Genomic DNA, 13,393 nt, shown 5'->3' with positions numbered 1-13,393 from the left:
CTTTCCTGTTTGCTCAGCTGCTGGGAAAGGCTGGCTACAATATCAATTTCGCACCAGATCAGGATAGCCCATTAATCCAGATATAAATCAATGGTTATCTGAATCTATCTTCTGAGATGCTTTTCAGCTGCAAATGTATATGTGTGTGTGTAAGAATGTATGTTCGGTTTTGATTTCATAAAATAACCATGAGCTGCATGAGTTCGAGTTGCACTAGGTAAAGTTGGAGATCCCAGCCTGATCTTCGAATGTTCCCAGCTCCATGTCAATAAAATCTGCTCCAGGTGAGTTTTGAGCCCCCTTCCTGATGTTCCAATGCTCTCTGCTCCATGTCAATAGAAGCGGCTTCAGGTGAGTTTGGTGATCCCAGGTTGATGTCCCAATACTCCCTGCTGCTCAATGTCAATAGAAGTTGTTCCAAGTGAATTTGGAGCTCCCAGCCAGATGTCCCAATGTTCCCTGCTCCATGTCAATAGAAGCTTCTCCAGGTGCGGTTGGAGCTTACCGTCTGGTGTCCCAATGCTCCCTGCTGCGCCATATCAATAGAAACTGCTCCATGTGAGGGTGAGCTCCAAGCCTGATGCCCCAATGTTCCCTTCTGATCCATGTCAATAGAAGCTGCTCAAGGTGTTTTTTGAGCTGAAGCTCCGGTATCTTATGCACCTGTATACGATCATTGAAGTACCGTGCACTCACTGATTGCATCCCTGGGGGCCACAGAGTAGTTGCACTATTAAAGTTGTATCCAAATACAGGTGTATTTTCCGCAACATGAGAACCTTACCTTATTTTTAATCACCACCCAAGTATACTTTGTGAAAGGCTTTCTTTCCAAAGCCTTGTTTAGCATGTGCCTATAGCACTCAATGCGACATAAGGTAATACTACTAAATGGCGGATTTTCAATAAATATTACATCATATGATTCATGCTGAGTAACTGCTATTTAGCAAGGATGACGTATTTGAGGAAAGCAGCAGTTTTATTTCCTGTGAGGGAATGAGGTTTGTATTCGTTAAATTGAACTTGTTAAATGTGTAAACTGATTACAATAGATCTCAATTTGAAAAATGTTTGATAATGTTGTTATTCAACATGAAATGAGGCATTGTCTTCTATTGGCAGCACCGTTGTTAGAACTAACTACCTATTAATGACAAGAGAATAAACGAAATTTAAATAATTTCACATGTTTGTTCTACATTAGTTAGCGGTTATTGATCCACAGTTTTGGTCAGTCCCTGCAGTTAATATGATGTCTGCTCCAATTGTTCATAAAGAGAGGGAACTTGCTTCCCACTTCTTGACTTTTTATGCGTCTCATGCTCAGCATTCATCACTGGCAAGAGCAATGAGAAAGGGAGAGACCAATGTGTAACTGTGTCCATTCTCATGCACAGTACCTACATTACCAAGTTCTCTGCTGTGAATCTTCAGCCAGTACTCGGTGTCCCTGAACCCTTCCTCTGCCCCTTTCGAAATATCCCCATTATTTTCTGCTGTCTGTCTGTGTTTTTGTCACTACGATGAATCACGTCTACCCACTCTGCTACAGGTTTCATCTGACAAAATACTCATTAACAATCCATTGGGTAAACATGCGCTTCCCATCTCTTGTTATTTGCTTTTCCTGGATCTCATTCATTCCATAAAAGCTCACAATAATTTGTTTTCGAAAGGAAAACAGTGTTCCTTTTCATTATCCGAAGTCAGTCTGCATTTCAACACCATTTAAGCGACAGATTCTACTAATTAGTGGAGATTTACTGCAGCATCGATGGCAATAAACTGACCAGTCGACCTCCAATTCAGCCGAGACCCAAACCAAAGCAGCGTCATGAACGACTGCACTCCATAAGCGACTCGATCCCACGCCTGCAGAGAATAATGAGTCAGTAATCAATTATTTTAACCTCTCAGACACCTCGTCGCAGATGCTCTGCGCATCCGACCATATGTTTAACTCATATCAGTAAATTGTGCATAGAAGTGGATACTTCTCCCTGCTGTTGGTGAAATTATTAATAGCACAGTCCAGTTCACAAAGAATGGCCTCACCTCTGCTCGATGGGGCAAGCGCATTCCCAATGTGGCATTCTGTTCACATGATCTGAACAGAAATAAAGAAATGACTAATTAACAAGATCTGTTGAATTGAATTCTATCAAGAATTCGAACTGATTGAATGAAAAATCTCGTGACGGGGGCGATGTAACACTGTCTCTGAAGAATTATTTTCCCGAATCGAGGACAGTCCACAGTGCTTAGTTGCAGAACTAGCACTCCCTCTCTTCTGGACAGATATTTTTGACTGATCGCACTTATGTACAGAGCGAACAATTTCAAAATCTTCAAATAAGACTATCTGAAAATTGAATTGAACAATGCAAAAACCGACAGGAGCGATTCTTTACCCATAAAGTTTGTTTTGCTCAACCTTGGCCTGTGTTCTTTTCCTGGGCCGGATCACAGCAACACAATGAGCAAATGGCAGAGGGAAAATGTGTGTAGTACCATAGGGCAGGCTGGGAGCAGCAGCAGATACACAGGGAAGTCAACTTCCCACAACGGGAACACTTCCCAAACAGCGGACTGAGATGGAAGAACTCAGAGTGTTATGACATTTTATAATTGATTCCGCAGGCACTGTGGAGGTCAGTCACTGAGTCTGTTCAAAATTAAAATTAAAAGATTTCTACGGATTAAAATCAAAATGAAATAGTCCAGAGGTTAGTGGACGGAAATATTGCAATTATATTATTAAATAATTAACTCATCTTAGCAATGAGTAGCTCATCAATTTCCTCATAGAACGTTGGAACCACTGGTAAAGGCGTCATATAATTCCAGGTACCAGCCGTGGAATCAGAGATACTCGTTTTCCCATCATTTTGATACAACCAGGAATGCGGCGGTAAGCATCAATGTGTGGATCCAGTGCAGCAAGTAATCAGTGGATGGTATCTGGGTGCCAATGTTGAGTGGAGGTTTTAAATTTGACCCTCACATGGAGCACCTACAATTTGTCATTGTATTGAAGTTTCAGGACGGAAGGCGATGTTGAGCAAAGCCAAGTTGATTGGAAAGTACCAATATTTTGAATTGAGAACCAAGATTTTCTGGAAAATAACTCATTACCAACAAACATGCTGCAAATTTTAAAAACGTGACATGTGTGGACAGAGAACCGAAAATAATTTTTCAACAAATGGATGGCGTTTCCCATGCGCACTGCGTTAAATTCAGAGAAAGCAAAACACGATGAGCCAGTTTCATGTTAATCAATTTGCTGTAAACTTGCAAAAGTCATTGTAATAATCAAAAAGGAATTATATTGATCACATGGGACCGTTCGAATATTGCATTCAGTTTTGGTCAGAGCTTCTTTCAGCTTAAAATTGCGTTCTCTAGGAAAGAACAGAGGGCTAAAAAAGACAAAAAAGATAGAGACAACTTAGAGAATATCATGGATGGAGATCAGAAAGCATGACATATACGTAACATAATGTGAATGTGGTCAAATATTTAAAGCAGGTATTATGTCTCCTAGCGACAATTCAATTCCTTCTCATTAGGAAGTAACTTTTGTTTGCAATCTTCGAGAAGATCAATTCCATTTACAATGTTTCACGTTGAATAATATGCCATACCTTTCAAATTCATGAATATTTTATATTCCGTCTTATCCAGCTGGACGTGTTCATGAAAAGTCTTTTTTGATAAGTCAAAAAAATTCGAAATTTTTACACACACTTTGACTTGTTCCCAATGGTAAATTCCCTACGTGTGTTCTTCTTGATGTGTCGTATGAAACACTCTGAACTCAGCTTCGATCATTCTTTCTGGAAATTCGTTTAGGATTTAAATAGCTCTTGAGCAGAAGAAACTCTGTTCCAAGTTTTTCTGGATCATTGACCAATGGTTTTGAACCTGAGACTCTATTTATTGATTTACTCGAAAGAGGGAATACCGCTGATTTAGTCACTTCAAACCTTGTATTATGTGAAAGATGTCTTTCGTTTACTTCCCAAACTTGCATATTTCCAGTACAGCATTTTCAAAATCATGTGAATAAAATCCCTCATTCTGTCTATCATCCTCATAAAACCGGTTTTTATCATTTCTAATGTTTTAATGCCTCAGTAAACCTCAACCCTGAGTTTCCTCATGCCTTTCTATACAGGAAATTACGGCTGTGCTCTTTCTAATGTCTTTACTTTTTTTTGTTGGAGAGTGAGGACAAGGATTATAAACAATGTAAACCTTTAGATTTTACAGTTCCACTATGAACTCTTTGCTTTGTAATACAATTGCCCTATTCATAAATTCAAACAACGTTCATTATAATCCAACCAGATCATGAGTAAAAACAATGACTGCAGATGCTGGAAACCAGTGGTGCTGGAAGAGCACAGCAATTCAGGCAGCATCTGAGGAGCTTCGAAATCGACGTTTCGGGCAAAAGCCCTTCATCAGGAATAAAGGCAGAGAGCCTGAAGCGTGGAGAGATAAGCTAGAGGAGGGTGGGGGTGGGGATAGTTTAGCATAGAGTACAATAGGTCAGTGGGGGAGGAGATGAAGGCGATAGGTCAGGGAGGAGAGGATGGAATGGATAGGTGGAAAAGGAGCTGGGCAGGTCGGACAAGTCCGGACAAGTCAAGTGCGACAGTGTTGCTGGAGGTTAGAAACTAGGATGAGGTGGGGGAAGGGGAAATGAGGAAGCTGTTGAAATCCACATTGATGCCCTGGGGTTGAAGTGTTCCGAGGCGGAAGATGAGGCGTTCTTCTTCCATGCGTCTGGTGGTGAGGGAGCGGCGGTGGAGGAGGCCCAGCACCTCCATATCCTCGGCAGAGTAGGAGGGAGAGTTGAAATTTTGAGCCACGGGGCGGTTTGGTTGATTGGTGCTGGTGTCTCGGAGATGTTCTCTAAAGCGCTCTGCTAGTAGTGTCCCAGTCTCCCCAATGTAGAGGAGACCACATCAGGAGCAACGGATACAATAAATGATATTAGTGGATGTGCAGGTAAAACTTTGATGGATCTGGAAGGCTCCTTTAGGGCCTTGGATGGAGGTGAGGGAGGAGGTGTGGGCACAGGTTTTACAGTTCCTGCAGTGTCAGGGGAAAGTGCCAGGATGGGAGGGTGGGTCGTAGGGGGGCGTGGACCTGACCAGATAGTCACGGAGGGAACGGTCTTTGCGGAAGGCGGAGGGGGTGGGGAGGGAAATATATCCCTGGTGGTGGGGTCTGTTTGGAGGTAGAGGAAATGTTGGCGGATGATTTGGTTTATGCGAAGGTTGGTAGGGTGAAAGGTGAGCACCAGGGGAGTTCTGTTTTTGTTACGGTTGGAGGGGTGGGGTCTGAGGGCAGAGGTGCGGGATGTGGACGAGATGCGTTGGAGGGCATCTTTAACCACGTGGGAAGGGAAATTGCGGTCTCTAAAAAGGAGGCCATCAGGTGTGTTCTATGGTGGAACTGCTCCTCCTGGGAGCAGATACGGCGGAGGCGGAGGAATTGGAAATACGGGATGGCATTTTTGCAAGAGGAAGTGTGGGAAGAGGTATAATCCAGGTAGCTGTTGGAGTCGGTGGTTGTGTAGAAAATGTCAGTGTCAAGTCGGTCGTCACTGATGGAGATGGAGAGGTCCAGGAAGGGGAGGGAGGTGTCAGAGATGGTCCAGGTAAATTTAGGGAACATCTCCGAGACACCCGTACCAATCAACCAAACCGCCCCGTGGCTCAACATTTCAACTCCCCTCCCACTCTGCCGAGGATATGGAGGTGCTGGACCTCCTCCACCGCCGCTCCCTCACCACCAGACGCATGGAAGAAGAACGCCTCATCTTCCGCATCGGAACACTTCAACCCCAGGGCATCAATGTGGATTTCAACAGCTTCCTCATTTCCCCTTCCCCCACCTCATCCTAGTTTCTAACCTCCAGCAACACTGTCCCACTTGACTTGTCCGGACTTGTCCGACCTGCCCAGCTCCTTTTCCACCTATCCACTCCACCCTCTCCTCCCTGACCTACCACCTTCATCTCCTCCCCCACTGACCTATTGTAATCTATGCTACTCTATCCCTACCCCCACCCTCCTCTAGCTTATCTCTCCACGCTTCAGGCTCTCTGCCTTTATTCCTGATGAAGGGCTTTTGCCCGAAACGTCGATTTCGAAGCTCCTCAGATGCTGCCTGAACTGCTGTGCTCTTCCAGCACCACTGATCCAGAAACTAACCAGCTCATGAACAACCTCGCCATGAAAACTTCCTTTGTACTTCCAAGGAATTTGGGAAAAGGGTTTTAAGGCCAACATCCCTCAATCCCCTTGACGTGAGTGAGTCTCAGTTTTTTCTGAAGGTAACTAAGATTCAGTCACATCACAGTGGGGCTGCAGTCGTTTTCTGTGCAGACTGGTTGTGGATATGAAATACCGGTCACCAAAGACCACCGTGGATCTAAAATCAAAACTTTCCAAAAAATAATGATCATATCTATTGTGTATCATCTTTCTGTGTTCTTGTCTTTTTTGTTCGTGTGTCACTGTATCAAATCCTACCCGACGTTTAATTTGTGAATGGAGACATTCCCTTCACCACTCATGTTTGGAAACCCCATTGAATGATTTTACTCATATGCCCCCGGAGGACAGTCGTCCCATTACTGGGATGAATCCAGTGAACATTCTCAACGCATCTTCAAAGCCAAGGATTCCCTTCTCCGAGTTGGGGATCGGTTTGCACTGAACTCAATGTGTGTGCTCATTAAAAGCAAAGTAATTGCAGCAAGATTTTCAGACTAAGATTTTGCAATTTGCTTGCATTAACGTTTGTCCCAACAGTTACATTCCTTATTGTCGTTTGTTTGTGGATGATAAAATTTCCTGAATCTTTCTGTTTTTATTTCATATTGGGGGATGTTACAGCAATTTATAAGCATAATTATTTCTAGAAGCAACCAGAGAGCACGGTAGCTGATAATGTGAAATGAGACCGCACTAATGATTGGTCTCAGAATGGAGGTGTTGCTGGTTTGCAGTGATGACTGTGTGGCTGAGTTTCGTATTTATTTTGGAGGAGGACAGGTTGGGTCTAGGACGAGCACTTAAAACCGAAGCAAGGTGAATGGTATCAGATAGCGAACTTAGGGTGAGCTGAATTGAAGTGGAAAATTGCATCAGAAGATGGGGCAGTACAGCTTCATCATGTCATTCAGACTGTAAAAGCCACGCAGAAGAAGCAAAACACCTTCAGTGCAATCACAATGGCAGGTCAAGTGGGAAGGAAACAAAACAAGACACTAAGATGGAATGCAACAATTTATGTAAAAGGTTTCGCAATATATCCTTTGTTAAATGCTGACTGCCCTTTCGTTGGAAAATGGAATTTCCTGGAGGGTAATGGTGGTATTTGCCTTGCTACAACACAAGGCCAACAGACAAGGACACATTACCTTTTGTAAAAGTGTGGCCTTGTGAAAGCACGCTAGGCCCATCTACCAAAATTCAAGACTTCAAAAATCTTCTCTGTGCTGTCCAACGTATTTGCTGCTCCTGTCGTCAGATCTCAATAGCTTTACCATGTGTCTTCCTCAGCTCCCTGCTTCCCGTAAACACTTCAAATGTGAACAAATCACCAGTATTTCCACTTTCAATCATTGTTCGTAACTCCCGTGCTGACAAAATGTACAATTAACCAATTTGCCTTCTCTGGCTCTCACTCTGGTATAATCTGAATATTGAAGTGCACAGTGTCTGATCCCCAGGACACCCTGCAGGATTTTCAGACAGGCCATCCTCCCTGTGACATGTACCTGCTGGATAATATTCTGTTGTGTAGATGTGTCCTGGCTTTGCCAATATCACCGTTATCTAACTTCCTGCATTCTGTTGGTCGAATTGTGATTCCACTCAGAATCACAAATGTGTCACAAAGCACCTTAGCTGTGCTGGCTCTCCACAGAGATAAATGTGCTTCTCTGTTGGTATAATTTTCTTGCCTTCTCCCTGAAACTCTGCACACTTTTACTTTCAACATAACATCGAATTGGTTTTTAAATAACTCAATTGCAACTGTGTCTTTGTCAATGTCAGGCAGTGGTTTACAGACACTAACCACTCCGCATGTACATTTTTCTTCTTTTACTAATGACTTTTAAACTCTACCGAATCGTTCTCGATCCTTTTAGGCGTGGGAAGCATTCTCCCTTCCTTATTTCCTCTGTCTAATCCATTCATGTCTTGGAAAGGTTTAACAAGGCCAGTTTTCGGCCTTCTGCTCTCCAAGGAGAACTGTCCCAACTTTCCAAATGACCTTTATTATTGCCATTCTTCATACACCGCACCATTCCCATCAACCTGTTCAGCGCTGTTTCCAATCATTTCACGTTCCCATTTCCTAAAGGTCAACATTCAGAACTGTGCGAACATCCAGATGGTGGATTTATTCAGAGTGGGATTGTGTGTGTGAACATTCTGAAACACTTGCTTCGCTTTCACCACATATGGTACTGTGTTATGCCCACTACAATGACACTTCTGATCCCAAAACACAAAGTTATTTCAAGGGGTGCAACTTCATAATTTTCACTTTTTAAAAATCTAACAGTTGATAGGGCGACCGCGCAAATGTGAAATCAAACAACCAAGGCTCGAAGGCGACATGAACTAAGAATTCTCACATGCCACTATTAACACAAGCTACGAAGCGAAGATAATACCCCTAGACACTCTTGCATTACCAACACTAAACCAGCTGAGAGTCACTCAGATCCAACTACATCCTACTTTGCTCTCGGATTTGGAAGCAGCAAAGAATTTCAAGAATATCACCTACTCATTCCCTCTCCTTGTTCGCGGGACGGTGCTCTTTATCCCTTCTGTTTGGACTAAGCTGTGTCATTCGGCAGATTATTAATCTATTTCCATCCACCTGCAGGTAGTGTGAGGGGAGGCAAGCGCGAATACGCTCTATAGCTCTCTCTCATCGGCACAACCAGGTCCCTCAACTGCTGGAAATCAGCAAGTTTGATTGGGAACTTCATCCCAATATTATTTATCTGAGAGAGCGACAAAGATGTTGTGATAGTGGGAAATATAGAAATGCACTCCGGATACTCTTCCCTCAGGTAATTTCATGTGAGGGCATTTTTGTGCAACCTGTTTGGTGTTCAGAATCCATCTTCACACAGCAATCCTGCAGAGAAGTGTTTCTAATACGGACATCTGTTTCTTTGCTGCAATCGGGCAGCAGTTAGCATCTGAGCCCGAACTGTCCGAGATGAAGACAATCCGAGTAAAACCCTCACTTACTGAGAGCCATTCCCACAGTTCTGAGCTGCGGGCTGCAGATAATCTAACGCGGAACGAGGGTTAAAGATAAGACATTATTTCACCCTCAGCCACTCTGTCCCAGGGACAGGAGGAGGGACAGCATCAATGTGTGGCGTCACTCACACGCCGGCAGAAGCCGTTCACGCGATCGAGTCCACTGCGACTCTGTGTCACTTGTATATCTCTGTGGTTATTCATAATTGGTGATGTATGTTCTAATAATGCGGAACAGTGTTTGTGTCATAATGCTGTCTCCAACAAGATGATCCAATTGCCATTCATAGCTTTTCATTTCACAGGGAGGACACTGCTGTGTGAAACAGCTTGGGGAATAAATGCAGAGCGTCATGCGCATAGAGCACTCTGCAACTGATATATCTTACCTATACCGGTTAATTCCCAGCTCTGGCAAGTGATTTTGCGAATCAAATCAGAGAAGACAGATAGAGAACAGGAAAAGAGCTTCCAGACATTCACAAGTGTGTTTCCTCACCTGTGTAAATTTGGCACGATATTAATTTCAGATACATTGAGAGAAAGGACGTGGAAATTGAAACAACATGCAATACGTTAAATGGAGCTATGTTATAGAGGAATACTGGCCAGGCAGTACACACACTGAAACCTGGAATTGTCAACGAGCAGAGGATGTTTAAAATCCATTAATTTCTGGGTTATGAGCCCAGTACGCTCCCGCTGGATCGCTCTGTTCGCGCTGACTACAGCAGTTTCCCGCGATCTTCAGCTTTTAATCTGGCGTGTGGCCTGTGCCTCAGAGGATGATTTCAAGAAGGTCTTCACTATTATTGTGTGATACACTGTGGCGTTTATGTGTCCCGGCTGTGTCAACATAACCTGTGAGCAACTTCCCACATTCTGTTGGTTTAACTGTGATTTCACTCAGAATCACGAAATAGTGCAAAGTGAGGCCATACAGCCCACCTTCGCTGTGCTGGCACCAAGCAATGAGGAAATGTCTGTCATTCGATTGATTGATTATATTTGATTGATTGTCACATTTACCTGAGTACAGTGAAATCCTTTGCAATTGGTAAAGGCAGATCATAGTAATCAAGGAGATGCAGATCACAGCGTGAGAAAAGAAAAGGCATTCAGGTTACTCCGGACAGGACGTGCACTCGGCAAGATCCACATTAACAGGATCAGCATCATTTGAAGTTAGTAAATCCATTTCTCAGTCTAGTAACCGCCTACAAGAAGCAGCTGGTGTGTGTCTTGATGGTTCTGTACCTTGATCTGACCTCCATCTCATCGACATCATACTTTTTGAGTCAAAAATGGGACCGGATGCAAAACTCCAGTGCTCAAGTGTCACTTCTCGCGCGTACATCACCCACCCGAGGCGATATCACACCCAAGACCAACGAGACAGAACCGCACCTTAAGCGAGATCTATAAATCCGGTGATTCTCCTTGTTTAAAAAAGGCTTTTATTTTTGATTCGGAGTGAAGGCAGCACTGAGTTTTAATAATAGCTCCTGGCCATTCTGCCTCCCGTTTCTCAGGTGGCTGCGCTAGCCCTTCCCCCGCTGGCAGCTGGACGAACTCATCTTCTATTGGCAATCAGTGTTGTGGGAGAGCAAGGTGAATGCGCTCTTCAGCTCCCGATCAAACAAGGGCTTCTGCAGCGGGGGAGGGGTTAGTGGGAGTGGGTGTTATGGAAATTATGGAAAGCTGTACTAAAGGAATCTTGCTTGCACAAGAACTCATATTCTTTTGGGAACCTTGTCCAAATAATTCCATCTGAGACAGATAGTAAAGTGCAGAAATGCTGGGAAAGAGAGAATCTCCCCGAGTAATCGGGAACAGTGTCTGTGTACTTCTCGAATTCACAGCGAGGGCTCTGCTGTCTGAATCAGCATGGGATATTACTGCAGCGAGTCCTGTCGCTCAGGCACACTGCACTTGAAGTGGAGAAACTTTACCACGTTACCCCCAGCTCAGAGAAGAGTTTTCACAGCTTACATCATCCCAGAGAAACAGGGAACAGAAGAAAGCGATTCAGACCATCATCTTACCACCTGCTAGGGAGAAAAGGGATTTGGGAGAGCAGACAGTCTCGAGCGGCGCATGTTTCCAGCATTTACAATCTTGGTCTGTGTGACAACAAAAGTAGGAACCAGGAACTGTTTATCTTGCTTCTTAAGACAGGCGTGAAAATTTTGCAGAGCATAGATACATCTACTTGCTGTTAGTGAAATGATGAACAGCAGAGTACAGTGCACAGAGTATGGTCTGACCTCTGTTTTATGGGACCAGCACTCTCCAACTGTGACCCTTTGCTCACATGATTTGAACACAAACAAATAAATGACTCAGTAACAAATCTTGTTAAATCAGATTCTGTGAGGAATTGAATGCGATGGAATGAAATCCCCTTGAATGCGGGGATGTTACATTATCTTTGAGGGAATTATTTTCCAAACCCGAGGAGAGTGCGCAGTGCTGCTTCCATGGATCAATACCAGGATAGACAGATTGAATCAGCGTCGGATGTTATTGTAGGGAGACCTGTTGCTTAGACACACTACATCTTTTGTACAATGGAGCAAAAGCACGGAACTTTTGCGTCGAGGGGACAACTTCAAAATTGTTAATTCTCCTGTTCCCTAGATGCTGCCTGACCTGCTGCGCTTCTCCAGCAACACATTTCCATCTCTGATCTCCAGCATCTGCAGACCTCATTTTCTCTTCAATGAGACAAAATATACAAATGAACGAAACAACACAGCAACCACAGAAACTAGTATTACATAACGGAGTAAACTCCTCTGCTAATGTAAACAAGCAAAACAGAAAGGATTCACCCCGTGCTGTATTCTGATAAAATTCAAAAGGCAAAGAACTATAGCAAAAATTAAGTTAAAATAAAAACGTTATTACATTTTTACATTTTACAGACAATAATTAACTTACAACTACTTACACCTCCTTTCTCTAAACGTGTCTTTAACCTTCTGCTCTACAATACTTGTCTGAAAAGCCTTCCCCAACCCCGATCCCATTAATATTTACAAAAATATTCAAATTTAAAAACCATCTTCTCGCTGTATCTTCCTCTGTAGATTTTCTCTCCAGGTCGGTGTCGATGCTTTTTTCTATGCAATTTCTTTCTCCAGATAGTCACTCCTCGGAGATCTTACTAGCATCCGACATCTGTTGGACTTTTAGCTGCTCTCTTTGCTGTTTTTTGCCACTCTGGGTATCTGTTGAACATGTCTGATATTTGTTCCACAAACATTCGGATCGTTTCACTGACTTTAATATTGTTGAAATACCTTATTCAAACTTGATTGTGGCATAATTTAAACTGATTAGGCGAATTCGAATTTAGTTTTTTTATCCATGTAACAAAGCTGTTAGTTGTTTCAACCAAATGTTATGTTGTTACCTTATTCTGGGCTCTTTGTGCTAGCCAGAAATGTCAGCACCCTTTGAAGTACATTACACCCACAACTTCATAGCACTGGGTTTTGCCAAGACAGTCTATTACGCTCAACATCGCTCTCTGTCAATTTCATGAGCCTGAGATTTGAACAATCTCTGGTCTAAGTTATTCAAACGACCCTGATCTCATAACCTCAGATTTAAGACGCCCCCTTATGTATGTCTTACAATATTAATTGATTCCAAACTGTGTTACTTCAGCATACGTTGAGAAGAAATTAAAAATGAACACAACTTTCACTATGTGACTGCGATTTGACCCAATGTTGCTGCAGCCAACAGATTCAGCTGTTACTGAAATAGCCTACATCATTCCTGTACTGGCAATGAGATTGCATAGCATTGTGGTAAATTTTCATGCGTTGAATTAGACGCAACATCATTTCTGAGGACGAAATCTACTGGGATATAAAGACATGATGAGATACATAGGGGTTGGGGTTTGGAATATGGTCAGGAAGGATATGGTGAGAGTTCCCTTGATACAAAATCGTTTGAGACAACGGAAATGAGATTTACTGGGAGATAAAGTCAAGAGATAAGAAATTAAGGAGTTTAATGGGATGGTGGGATAGATGAAGAATAAGTGGAACAAATCA

This window comes from Chiloscyllium plagiosum, unplaced genomic scaffold, assembly GCF_037043375.1.
Source record: "Chiloscyllium plagiosum isolate Xiang-an unplaced genomic scaffold, Cpla_swu_hap1 HiC_scaffold_42, whole genome shotgun sequence".
In the NCBI taxonomy this organism is placed as follows: domain Eukaryota; kingdom Metazoa; phylum Chordata; class Chondrichthyes; order Orectolobiformes; family Hemiscylliidae; genus Chiloscyllium; species Chiloscyllium plagiosum.
The sequence above is the reverse complement of the archived record's forward strand: the minus strand, read 5'-3'. Positions refer to the sequence as shown.